The sequence below is a fragment of the Callorhinus ursinus genome, unplaced genomic scaffold (assembly GCF_003265705.2).
Source record: "Callorhinus ursinus isolate GAN/ISIS: 27379988/994484 unplaced genomic scaffold, GSC_fseal_2.0 scaffold10, whole genome shotgun sequence".
NCBI classification, from domain to species: domain Eukaryota; kingdom Metazoa; phylum Chordata; class Mammalia; order Carnivora; family Otariidae; genus Callorhinus; species Callorhinus ursinus.
In genome coordinates, this window is record NW_027397072.1 from 46,080,570 (window position 1) to 46,094,485 (window position 13,916).

A 13,916-nucleotide genomic window follows, 5' to 3' on the forward strand; every position below is an offset into this window, starting at 1 on the left:
TTAAACAAAGGGGAACTGTTTTATTTGAGAGGAAAATAATTACTAGTTAATTTCCAATTCAAAATTTCCCTAAAGGCAAATAAGAGAAAGACTAGCATCTAAATAGTAAACTAGTCAAAGCATAGTCAGAAATATTTTCTCCAAATATCATATCAATGCATGTATCTCAGTTTTTAATACACTACTGAATAATCATAAAATTATCCATCAATAGAACATGGTTTAATGAGTGTGGGACATGACTAAATGAGTAGCTAAAAATGTAATGTTATGGAGTTACATAGTGAAGGATGTGGATCTCTTGCTTTCTCACTTTCTTGCTCTTAAATGCTCATCAAAATGATGGTCAAGTTATAATGGTAGGATACAAGAGTATTCATTTTTATATACTTTTTTTGTTTACTGACATCTGTTATAAAGTTATTTTAATTTGTAAAAAGTGTCTTTGGAAATTAACTATATTAATCTCATTGCAAAATTTTCCAATTTCTGTAAATTGATTTGTTAAAATTAATAAAGACTCTTATATAAATATAAAAATGTTTTCAATGTGGGCTGCATATTAAAGCAAATACTGTTTTTTAAACCTAAAATGTTAAACTATTGTTGAAAAACAGCACTTTGCCCCTCACAAAACATTGCTTTTCTTTGCAACACGAAATTAACCAGAGTCCAATGACAGTGTTTAAAAGTTATCTTTTTGTTGCAGTTAACAGATAAACATTTTATATATGAATTCAAATGTTGATTTTTATAATCATGCCAGAGATTGAAGTTCCTGTTTTATATCTTTCTCCGTAGGTCAGGAGTTTTCAATTTATTCATATTTCTGGTCAATGTTTATTACTTTCTGCATATGAGTAGAAATTGTTTTTTTTTCCCGGAGGCTAGACATATTTACCGTGATGACTTTCTGGGGATAAGAATTTTGAACCTCATTTTCTGCTGGGGATCGTTTCAACTACACAGACACCATCACAAGCCAAATTGTAGCATGTATATTATGAGAGCCCAGTCATTTTTGAACATTTGCAGCTGTTTGGAAGCATTCATTTTCCAACAGCATGTACTTTTTATAGTTTCATTTTAGCTATTAATTTTCTAAACCTTTGCTTTCCCAATCTCTTTATTGTATTATTAGGAATACTTAAATTCTTTGTTGGGTAGAAATTCAATTTTTGTGAATTTGTTTTTTTATTTTCTTTGAAGATTCAAATCTTTAGGTTTAGAGCCTATAATTTGTCCATTAAGAGACAATGGACACATGCATAGAGTAATGATCAATTGCCATGGAGATGAGCATATCACCATAGCAACTTGTATCCTGTATATGTGTGTGAAAAATTCTGAGGAGTGAGGAAGAAAGATATTATGTGCATGTGAGTATGTATTTTGAATTTTCAAAGGCTGGAAAAGAGTAATTTATCTTCTCCTAATTAGTGAGTATCTTCCCAGTTCATTGAAGAAATAGATTCACAGTCACCCTGCCAATCCTGGTGTTTTGCTCTGTGTCTAACACACACTCATTCTGTGTATATGGTAAATTAGTTCTTCTCTTGCTGATCCACTTATAATATCCTGATATTTCTGAGTTCATAAACAGCATTTCAATTATTTGAACAATAGGTCAGCTTAATTAATAATAAAAAATACTGCAGGGCATTCAGAACACCATAGGATAAGAGGAAATGGTAGAAATAGGCAATTAAGTTACTGAGATAAAACAGAAACAGTGATATAAGTAGATACAGGCCAAATACTCAAACTTTTCATTATATTTAATTTTTGTATTTTATTGGTCAAAGAATTATATATATATTTGGTTTCATTATTTTATAAGTAGACTCCTTGCTCAGCATGGAGCACAATGCCAAACTTGAACTCATGACCCTGAGATCAAGACCTGGGCTGAAATAAAGAGACGCTTAACCGAATGAACCACCCAAGTACCCCAACAATTAGAGTTATATTAAGAAATATGAAAGGGGTAGACTTTCTTATGGTTCACAATTAATAAGTGCCCCCTTTCCCTGTCAGAGGATTGATTATCCTACCCACTGCCATGTGACTTCCTTGCAAATATACATCCTATCACTTTGAGTGTGGGTTAGAATTTTTAGCCTGCTTTGACCAATGAAATGTGAGTTCACCCACACCATGTGTGGGAAGAAGCTTTAAGAGACACTCTAAATCTCTGTGAGTTCTTTTGCTCTTTTCTCTTTTACACAAAAATGGCATGTCTCAAATAGAGGCTATTCCTCAGCCTGAATCTTGGAAAAAGAAGATACATGCATCAGAGCCGCTGCAATGCTTATTTGATGCTTAGTTAACATTACATAATGTTGTTGTAAGCCACAGACTTCTTTCTAACTTTTGCAAACCTGACAAATATATCATTTAAATGCACTTTTTTTTGTTGTTAGTCATTTATTCATCTCTCATCTCTCATTTCTCCCGTTCTTTTTATTAAAATTATTTGTATTATTATAGTAAGAATACAACATGAGATCTGTTGTCTTAATTTTTAAGTGCACACAACAGTATTGTTAACCATAGGCACAATTCTGTACAGAATATCTCTAGAATGCATTCATTTTGCATAACTGAAACTTTACACCCACTGAAAAGAACTCCTGTTTTCCCCTTCCCCAACCCTTGGCAACCACCATTCTACTCCCTGTTTCAATGAGTTTGTCTTTTTCAGGTTCCACATAAAAGTGGAAGCATGCAGTATTTGTTCTTCTATGACTGGTAAATTTTACTTAGCAAAATATTTTCGAGTCTCATCCACACTATTGCATATGGCAGGAATTCCTTCTTTTTTAAAGGCTGAATAATATTCCATTGCATGGATATATAACTACATTTTCTTTATTCATTTATCTGTCAGTGGAAACTTAGATGATTTCCATATCTTGGCTATTGTGAGTAATACTGCAAAGAACATGGCATTGAATATAGCTCCTTGAGATGCTGGTTTAAATTCTTTTGAATATTTATTAAAAGTGGGATTATTGGATCATATGATAATTCTATTTTTATTTTTTTGAGGGGATCTCCTTATTCTTACTGTGCTTTCAGTAGAGCTGACTCTACTCCAGCTCTTTGGCTTATGCTGGATCAACCATAATATGGCTTTTTTCATGTGGTTCACTGAGACTAAGGATCCCACCCAGAATTGTTGAAAGAGAAGCATTACATCCCCCTCCTGCCACCAGGGGACCTGAACTTGGCAGAACACAGGCTGCTTCTGCTGTAGTAACAGCATCAAAAAGGAGAGATTCAACCTGACGAAGGTTCTTGGATCAAGCAGCATTTGAAGTCATTAACCTTCAGTTAGGTAAAATAAATATTTCTCATTTTTGAAACCTGTTTGGGTGTTTTGGTCATTTTGCTAAAAAAATCAGGAACAATTATATTTTTCCCAATTTTTTGCTGTTTAAGTGTTTGGAGATATATATATATATATATATATATATATATAAATACACACACACTAATGCTATAATTGGCACATGATAATAATTCAGTCTGTGGATTTTGATTTCTCAAATGAAATATTCCTATTGTTGCTATTTATGTTTATTTAGGGTTATTATTTTGAGTTCTATTTTGTTTGATGTAGGCACTGCTGCACATACTATCTTCATTATTTTATGTCTTGTCTCATCCCTATGTCTTTTTTTTTCTTTCATTTAATTTTAGGTAAGTTTCAAAATAAAACTAAAGATTTGAGTTTTGTTTTTGAGTCAAAATACAATATTTATCGTGTCTTTTTTTTGATTATTTATTTGAGAGAGCGAGAATGAGAGAGAGAGAGAGAGTACATGAGAGGGGGGAGGGTTAGAGGGAGAAGCAGGCTCCTCGCTGAGCAGGGAGCCCAATGCGGGACTCGATCCTAGGACCCTGGGATCATGACCTGAGCCGAAGGCAGTCGCTTAACCAACTGAGCCATCCAGGCGCCCTATTTATCGTGTCTTATCTTTAGTAAGAACTTTTATTTATCTATCCATCTATTTATTTATGAAAAAACAGCATTTTTGTTTCAAGTTTTTATTTAAATTCCCATTAGTTGTCATATAGTGTAATATTAATTGCAGGAGTAGAATTTAGTGATTCATCACTTACATTATAATACCCAGTGCTCATCACAATTTATGAGAACTTTTATTATCTTATTTTTAAAAAATATTTATTGAGGGGGGGGAGAGGGAGGGAGAGTACAAGCCTGGGGGGCAGGGGAGGCAGAGGGAGAGGGAGAAGCAGACTCCCTGCTGAGCAAGGAGCTCGATGTGGGACTCCATCCCAGGACTCTAGGATCATGACCTGAGCCAAAGGCAGATGCTTAACTGACTGAGCCACCTAGGTACCCCTACTAAGAACTTTTAAAAGTGATCCTGTGTTGTGAGGTTTTATCCTTTTCTTTCTGTTTTCATTTTTATGTCTCTTTGCTGTTTCATAAATTATACAATGTCCACAGTTCTTTGCAATATTTTTTACCCTTTGAATAATTTAAATTATCTAATTTTATATTTTAGTTAATTTTCTTGTCATTCTATTTTAAAATTGTATTAGCCAACACCATACAAAGTGTTCTCCATGGTAGTTTTTAGTTTTAGAAAATAAGGTAACTGTTCTTTTATACTGATAACTTAGGAGCAATAGCTTCATAATCATTTTTATGATTTCCTAGTAATCTGGAGTTAATCATTCTTTTTTTGACATATGTCCTTTTTCCATTAATTTGTTTTTAAAAGCAATGCTCCAGTGAATATTTTTGTGAACTAATCTAAGTATTTCCTCAATGAAAATCCCCATGAGTTTATTTTATGGGTTAAACAGTATGGGTTATTTAAAATCTTTGATACAAGGGTACCTGGCTGCCTCAGTCAGTAGAGCATGCTGCTTTTGATCTAAGGGTTGTGACTTTGAGCCCCACTTTGGGTGTAAAGATTACTTAAAAACAAAATCTTTAAAAAATAATAAAATCTTTGATAGATATTGATAACTTACCCTCTAGAATGATTGTACCTACATATATTGCCACTATTAATGCACGCAGAAACCTTTCTCCTCACACATACCGTCGCTCATCTGATGGGTGAAAATTATCTTAAAGCTTAAATAATGTTTCCACTGATAGTTCTCTTATCTATGTTGATAATAAGTTACCACTAAAACTTCATTTGAATAAAGGACTGTGTCTAGAGAAAAGGTATAAATCTTGTAATCTAGTCTAATCCTTGTATGTTAGAGATGAGGAAACAGGACCCTTTGAAGTTACCATATAACCCAGCAATTTCACAAGGCACAATAAGACAGGCAGAATCAGAGCACTGATGCCCTGATGTCTGAGATCAAGTTTTAGTTTTTCCATTTGTCAGAATGTGTCTGGAAATACATGCTTTCTAGTTTCTAATGGGAAGGAGTTTAGAGTGTTGTCATTGTGGGAATAAGTATGACATGTGTTTAATTTTGTCTTTCCTCTTTTATTCTACAGAGTATAAAATATAGCCACTAAACAAATGGTAAGAAGGCAAGAAATTGGTGATTTCTCTATCAGTCTTGAGACTATATGCCCAGGGACTTGATGTTTAGGGAAACCATCTGCTCTGTATCTTTATTATTGACTAGTTAGAGTGTCTGTGTCTATTACTATCTATTATGTCCTGGAATTTGTATAACAGCCATATTTAGCATATATTGTTTAAATACCCAAGTTTTTCCTTTTTTTCTGTTGGCTTTTACTCATAATATTATCTGTAAGGTGGCTTAACTGATTTTATCATGTTTATCTTTTACTTCTTTTATTCAGACTCTTCAAATGTACCTCTGTAGCATCTGTTTTAATGTTATTTTACCGATGTTTTATCTCATCTAAGTGACATTCTTAGTTATGTTTGTTTTATCCTGGTTTTTAAAATAATTTTTACAATTTCACTTTTAATTCATATTATTACTTTAGTTTTACTTTTTATATCTTAATGATTGTATTTTAGTTTTATTTCATGTTTTGTTATTCAGTATATTTTTAGCTTCCCATCCATTTTGATTACTTGGCTTTTTCAATGCACAAGAGGAGGCAGAGTCCTAGAAAGAACTTATGTGAGAATAAGCTGGTTTCCATTGATCCTCTTCCAGCTTTGATTAAGTGACCCCACGTTGTCTCCAGTGTTGAATCTCTCATCATAACAAATTTAAGTGAATAAATCTGGATTCACTCTCTCTTTTTAAAATTTGTTAACAGCTTTATTGAAAATAATTCATACTCCATGCAATTCACACATTTCAGCTTACACTTCAGTGGCTTTTTGCAAAGTTGTACATCCTCAACCATAATAAATTTTAAAACATTTTCATTATGACAGAAAGAAACCTCACATCCCATAGCTGTCACCCCTCAGGTCCTCCCTCTAAAACATAGGCAGCCACTATTCAGTTTTGTTGTTTCTTTAGATTGCCTAGTCTGGATATTTCATATAAATGAAACTATACAATATGTGGTCTTTTCCAACCAGCTTCTTTTACTTAGCTTTGTGAACTGTTTGCCAAGTGAATCTGTGTTCTATTTCATTTTCTTTATTGTCAAATAATATTCCATTGCATGGATATATTTTATTTATCCATTCAACAGTTGGTGGACATTTGGATTGTTTCCACTTTTTAAATAATGGTGCTGTGAACATTCATGTACAAGATTTTGTATGGATAAATGTTTTCATTTCTCCTGGGCATGTACTTACAGATGAAATTGCTGGGTTATATGGTAACTCTATGTTTAACTGTTTAAAGAACTCCCAGAATGTTTTTCAAAGTGAGTACATCATTTTACATTTCACCAGCAGCATATGGGGGTTCTGATTTCTTTATATCTCTTCTAATAATTATTATTGTTTGTCTATTTTTATTATAGTCATTCTAATGGGTATAGAGTAGTATCTCTGTTGTATGTTTTGATATACATACTCTTGATGGCTAATGATATTGAACATCTTTTCAAGTTCTTTTTTTTTTTAAAGATTTTATTTATTTATTTGAGAGAGAGAGAGAGAGAATGAGAGATAGAAAGCACGAGAGGGAAGAGGGTCAGAGGGAGAAGCAGACTCCCTGCCGAGCAGGAAGCCCGATGTGGGACTCGATCCCGGGACTCCAGGATCATGACCTGAGCCGAAGGCAGTCGCTTAACCAACTGAGCCACCCAGGTGCCCTCTTTTCAAGTTCTTATTGGCCATTTGCATTTCTTCTTTGGAGAACTGTATGTTCAGATAATTCTCCCATTATTTAATTGTGTTGTACATTTATTATTGAGTTATAATACTTCTTTATATGTTCTAGATACATGAGATTGCAAAATATAGTCCCTTATCAAATATATGGTTTGTGAATTTTTTCTACTATGTATGCTTTTATAATTATATTTACTGGTGCTCTTTGTGTTTTCATGTAGGTTTACTTGCTTTCAGCCTCAATCTTATAAGGTGACTCTGCTAACATCAGATTCTCTCAGTTTTTCTTTACCTAGAAAACATTTTTTTTGCCTTTATATTGGAAAGATCATTTTGTCTGTGGCCTCCATTGTTTCTGATGAGAAGTCAACTATTGATCTATTTTGGTTTCTTTGTATGTAAAAGTTATTATCACTGTTTATTTTAAGATACTCTCTTTGCCTTTTAACCTTTTTATTACGACGTGTCTGGATGTGGACCCTTTTCCCTTTGTCTTAGTTGGATTTCAGTGAGCTTGGATTTGTAGATTAACATTTTGTTTGTTATCAAATTAGGAAACTTTTTAGCCATTAATTCTTTGAATTTTTTTTCTGTCCCTTTCTTTCTCTACCCTCTGTGTGATACTTTCATGTGCTCACGTTGTCATGCCCCTCATGGTGACATATGACAACCCTTGGTTGGAAGCTGAGGGGAGCTATATTTCTCATCATACCCCCCCCCCCCAGATTTGAACTTCTGTCAACCTGAGCTGGGGGGATGGGAGAGAATAAGTGGGTTGTAACTCGGATATCACAGATGCTAGCTATTATTCCTGAGTTTTGGTGGACTTTCTTGAATACATATTTATGTGCTGTATGCTCTAATAATGATATCTAGAGACTGATGTTTTTAGAGCTTGTAACAGTTTCACTTGTTTTGCTGGCAATGAGTCCCTGGAGCTCTTCATGGTACACCCCAGAAGTTTGTTTCACATTCCAACACTTAGAACAATAATGAGTTTACATTTAGTGATGAATCTTTTGCCTTACTGGATCAGGACTGTTGAATCACATGCCCATGAACAAAAACCCTATTTGTGCCCTCAAAGGGTTCATAAGCAACTACTATACTATATGACAAGTACTCTTCTAAGGGCTGTACTAGACCAAGAAACCAAAAAATTTGCTTCCATGTAGTTCACATTCTAGGTAATTTTTGTGAGATATATATATATATATTTTTTTTTTCATGTTATCATAAAATACTTTCATCCTGTCAGTGAGCTCCATAAAGATTGCCATTGTTTCTTCATTACTCATATGGTAGAATTCAAAATTACCTTCCATTTCAAGGCTCTCTACACTCAGATCCTACGCTGCCTTTCCAGGTAAACTTCCCACTTCTCCCTGTTATGAAGCCTTAATGATAATCTCTTTTTTAAAATTAAAATTACTTTTTCTTAATCATAGTAGGGCAAATTCATTTGGCCATGTTCATATATGCAAATTCTTTGCAGGAACATAGTCATCCACATTTGTCTTAATTCTCAATTCTTTTCATTTTGCAAAAAGTAGCTTGCCAATAACTTACCTGTAGTCCTCAGGAACTACAGTCTCTTCTAGAGAGATTATCACTCTCATATTTTCTCCAAATCAGAATCACTCCCTTGATATTTCTCTGGAGCTTTCTCATATTGTTGGTCATTCCATTTTCTTTCCATATGTCACCAAGTAAAGTTAAGCTTCTTAAAGACACCATTAGTTCTTATTTATTTTTTACCCTGTAATACAAAAAGATGAGTGTTCTGAAAATGATACAGGGTCCATAATAATGAAAAGTGGTGATACAAATGCATAAGGTGTAAATTAACTACTTTCAAAAATTTAAGTTTTATATATTTTGATATTTTCACTTCCTACTTTATCATCAATAGGTGACTACATTTTTTGTGGTTTAATATTTAAGTCAGAGAAGAAATTAAATTCATAAATTACATAAAATCAATTTTTGTAACACTGATTTGGGGTTTTTAAATTTTTTATTGTTATGTTAATCACCATACATTACATCATTAGTTTTTGATGTAGTGTTCCATTATTCATTCTTTGTGCATAACACCCAGTGCTCCATGTAGAACCTGCCCTCTTTAATACCAACACCATGCTAACCCATCCCCCCACCCCCCTCCCCTCTAGAACCCTCAGTTTGTTTTTCAGAGTCCATCGTCTCTCATGGTTCATCTCCCCCTCCCACTTACTCCCCTTCATTCTTCCCCTCCTCGTATCTTATTCTTTTTTTTTTCTTAACATATATTGCATTATTTGTTTCAGAAGTACAGATCTGTGATTCAACAGACTTGCACAATTCACAGTGCTCACCATAGCATATACCCTACCCACTATCTATCACCCAGCCACCCCATCCCTCCCACCCCCCACCACTCCAGCAGCACTCAGTTTGTTTCCTGAGATTAAGAATTCCTCATATCAGTGAGGTCATATGATACATGTCTTTCTCTGATTGACTTATTTCACTCAGCATAACTCCCTCCAGTTCCATCCATGTCGTTGCAAATGGCAAGATCTCATTCCTTTTGATGGCTGCATAATATTCCATTGTGTGTATATACCACCTCTTCTTTATCCATTCATCTGTTGGTGGACATCTTGGCTCTTTCCACAGTTTGGCTATTGTGGACATTGCTGCTATAAACATTGGGATGCACGTACCCCTTCGGATCCCTACATTTGTATCTTTGTGGTAAATACCCAGTAGTGCAAATGCTGGATCTTAGGGTAGCTCTATTTTCAACTTTTTGAGGAACCTCCATACTGTTTTAAAGAGGGGTGACACCACCTTGCATTCCCACCAACAGTGTAGGAGGGTTCCCCTTTCTCCACATCCCTGCCACATCTGTCGTTTCCTGACTTGTTAATTTTAGCCATTCTGACTGGTGTGAGGTGGTATCTCAATGAGGTTTTGATTTGGATTTACCTGATGCCGAGCGATGTTGAGCACTTTCTCATGTGTCTGTTGGCCATTTGGATGTCTTCTTTGGAAAAATGTCTGTCCATGTCTTCTGCCCATTTCTTGATTGAATTATTTGTTCTTTGGGTGTTGAGTTTGATAAGTTCTTTATAGATTTCGGATACTAGCCCTTTATCTGATATGTCATTTGCAAATATTTTCTCCCATTCTGTCGGTTGTCTTTTGGTTTTGTGGACTGTTTCTTTTGCTGTGCAAAAGCTTTTTATCTTGATGAAATCCCAATAGTTCATTTTTGTCCTTGCTTCCCTTGCCTTTGGCAATGTTTCTAGGAAGAAGTTGCTGTGGCTGAGGTCGAAGAGGTTGCTACTTGTGTTCTCCTTTAGGATTTCTTTTAAAATTTTTTATTGTTATGTTAATCACCATATATTACATCATTAGTTTTTGATGTAGTGTTCCATGATTCATTGTTTGTGCATAACACCCAGTGCTCCATGCCGAATGTGCCCTCTTTAATACCCATCACCAGGCTAATCCATCCCCCTATCCTCCTACCCTCCAGAACCCTCAGTTTGTTTTTCAAAGTCCATCATCTCTCATGGTTCGTCTCCCCCTCTGACTTACTCCTCTTCATTCTTCCCCTCCTATCTTCTTCTTTTTCTTTTTTCTTAACATATGTTGCATTAATTGTTTCAGAAGTACAGATCTGTGATTCAACAGTCTTGCAGAATTCACAGCGCTCACCATAGCACATACCCTCCCCAATGTCTATCACCCAGCCACCCCATCCCTCCCACCCCCCACCACTCCAGCAACCCTCAGTTTGTTTCCTGAGATTAAGAATTCCTCATATCAGCGAGGTCATATGATACATGTCTTTCTCTGATTGACTTATTTCACTCAGCATAACACCCTCCATTTCCATCCATGTCGTTGCAAATGGCGAGATCTCATTCCTTCTGATGGCTGCATAATATTCCATTGTATATATATACCACTTCTTCTTTATCCATTCATCTGTCGATGGACATCTCAGCTCTTTCCACAGTTTGGCTATTGTGGACATTGCTGCTATAACCATCGGGGTGCACGTACCCCTTCGGATCCCTACATTTGTATCTTTGTGGTAAATACCCAGTAGTGCAATTGCTGGATTGTATGGTAGCTCTATTTTCAACTCTTTGAGGAATCTCCATACTGTTTTCCAGAGGGGTTACACCAGCTTGCATTCCCACCAACAGTGCAGGAGGATTCCCCTTTCTCCATATCCCCGCCAACATCTGTCATTTCCTGACTTGTTAATTTTAGCCCTGTCTGATTGGTGTGAGGTGGTATCTCATTGAGGTTTTGATTTGGATTTCCATGATGCCGAGCGATGTTGAGCACTTTTTCATGTGTCTTTGGCCATTTGGTGTCTTCTTTGGAAAAATGTCTGTTCATGTCTTCTGCCCATTTCTTGATTGGATTATTTGTTCTTTGGGTGTTGAGTTTGATAAGTTCTTTATAGATTTTGGATACTAGCCCTTTATCTGATATGTCATTTGCAAATATTTTCTCCCATTCTGTCGGTTGTCTTTTGGTTTTGTGGACTCTTTCTTTTGCTGCGCAAAAGCTTTTTATCTTGATGAAGTCCCAATAGTTCATTTTTGCCTTTGCTTCCCTTGCCTTTGGCGATGTTTCTAGGAAGAAGTTGCTGCGGCTGAGGTCGAAGAGGTTGCTCCCTGTGTTTTCCTTTAGGATTTTGATGGACTCCTGTCTCACGTTTAGGTCTTTCAACCATTTGGAGTCTATTTTGTGTGTGGTGTAAGGAAATGGTCCAGTTTCATTCTTCTGCATGTGGCTGTCCAATTTTCCCAACACCATTTGTTGAAGAGACTGTCTTTTTGCCATTGGACATTCTTTCCTGCTTTGTCAAAAATAAGTTGACCATAGAGTTGAGGGTCCATTTCTGGGCTCTCGATTCTGTTCCATTGATCTATGTGTCTGTTTTTGTGCCAGTACCATACTGTCTTGATGATGACAGCTTTGTAATAGAGCTGGAGGTCCAGAATTGTGATGCCGCCAGCTTTGCTTTTCTTTTTCAATATTCCTCTGGCTATTCGGCATCTTTTCTGGTTCCATACGAATTTTAGGATTATTTGTTCCATTTCTTTGAAAAAAGTGGATGGTATTTTGATGGGGATTGCATTGAATGTGTAGATTGCTCTAGGTAACATTGACATCTTCACAATGTTTGTTCTTCCAATCCATGAGCATGGAACGTTTTTCCATTTCTTTGTGTCTTCTAAAATTTCTTTCATGAGTATTTTATAGTTTTCTGAGTACAGATCCTTTGCCTCTTTGGTTAAATTTATTCCTAGGTATCTTATGATATTGGGTGCAGTTGTAAATGGGATCAACTCCTTGATTTGTCTCTCTTCTGTTTTGTTGTTGGTGTACAGGAATGCCACTGATTTCTGTGCATTGATTTTATATCCTGCTACTTTACTGAATTCCTGTATGAATTCTAGCAGTTTTGGGGTGGAGTCTTTTGAGTTTTCCCCATACAGTATCATATCATCTTCAAAGAGTGAGAGTTTGACTTCCTCTTTGCCGATTTGGATGCCTTTGATTTCTATTTGTTGTCTGATTGCTGTGGCTAGGACTTCTAATACTATGTTGAATAGCAGTGGTGATAGTGGACATCCCTGCCGCGTTCCTGACCTTAGGGGAAAAGCTCTCAGCTTTTCCCCATTGAGAATGATATTTGCTGTAGGTTTTTCATAGATGGCTTTTATGATATTGAGGTATGTACCCTCTATCCCTATACTCTGAAGAGTTTTGATCAAGAAAGGATGCTGTACTTTGTCAAATGTTTTTTCTGCAGCTGTTGAGAGCATCATATGGTTCTTGTTCTTTCTTTTGTTAATGTATTGTATCACGCTGATTGATTTGCGGATGTTGAACCAACCTTGCAGCCCAGGAATAAATCCCACTTGGTCATGGTGAATAATCCTTTTAATGTACTGTTGGATCCTATTGGCTAGTATTTTGGTGAGAATTTTTGTATCCATGTTCATTACAGATATTGGTCTGTAATTCTCCTTTTTGATGGGGTCTTTGTCTGGTTTTGGGATCAAGGTAATGGTGGTCTCATAAAATGAGTTTGGAAGTTTTCCTTCCATTTCTATTTTTTGGAACAGTTTCAGGAGAATAGGTATTAATTTTTCTTGAAATGTCTGATAGAATTCCCCTGGGAAGACATCTGGCCCTGGGCTTTTGTTTGTTGGGAGATTTTTGATGACTGCTTCAATTTCCTTAGTGGTTATAGGTCTGTTTAGGTTTTCTCTTTCTTCCTGGTTCAATTTTGGTAGTTGATACATCTCTAGGAATGCACCCATTTCTTCCAGGTTATCTAATTTGCTGGCATAGAGTTGCTCATAATATGTTCTTATAATTGTTTGTATTTCTTTGGTGTTGATTGTGATCTCTCCTCCTTCATTCATAATTTTGTTGATTTGGGTCATTTCTCTTTTCTTTTTGATCAGTCTGGCCAGGGGTTTATCAATCTTGTTAATTCTTTCAAAGAACCAGCTCCTAGTTTCGTTGATCTGTTCTACTGTTCTTTTGGTTCCTATTTCATTGATTTCTGCTCTGCTCTTTATTATTTCTCTTCTCCTGCTGGGTTTCGGCTTTATATGCTGTTCTTTCTCCAGCTCCTTTAGGTGTAGGGTTAGGTTGTGTATT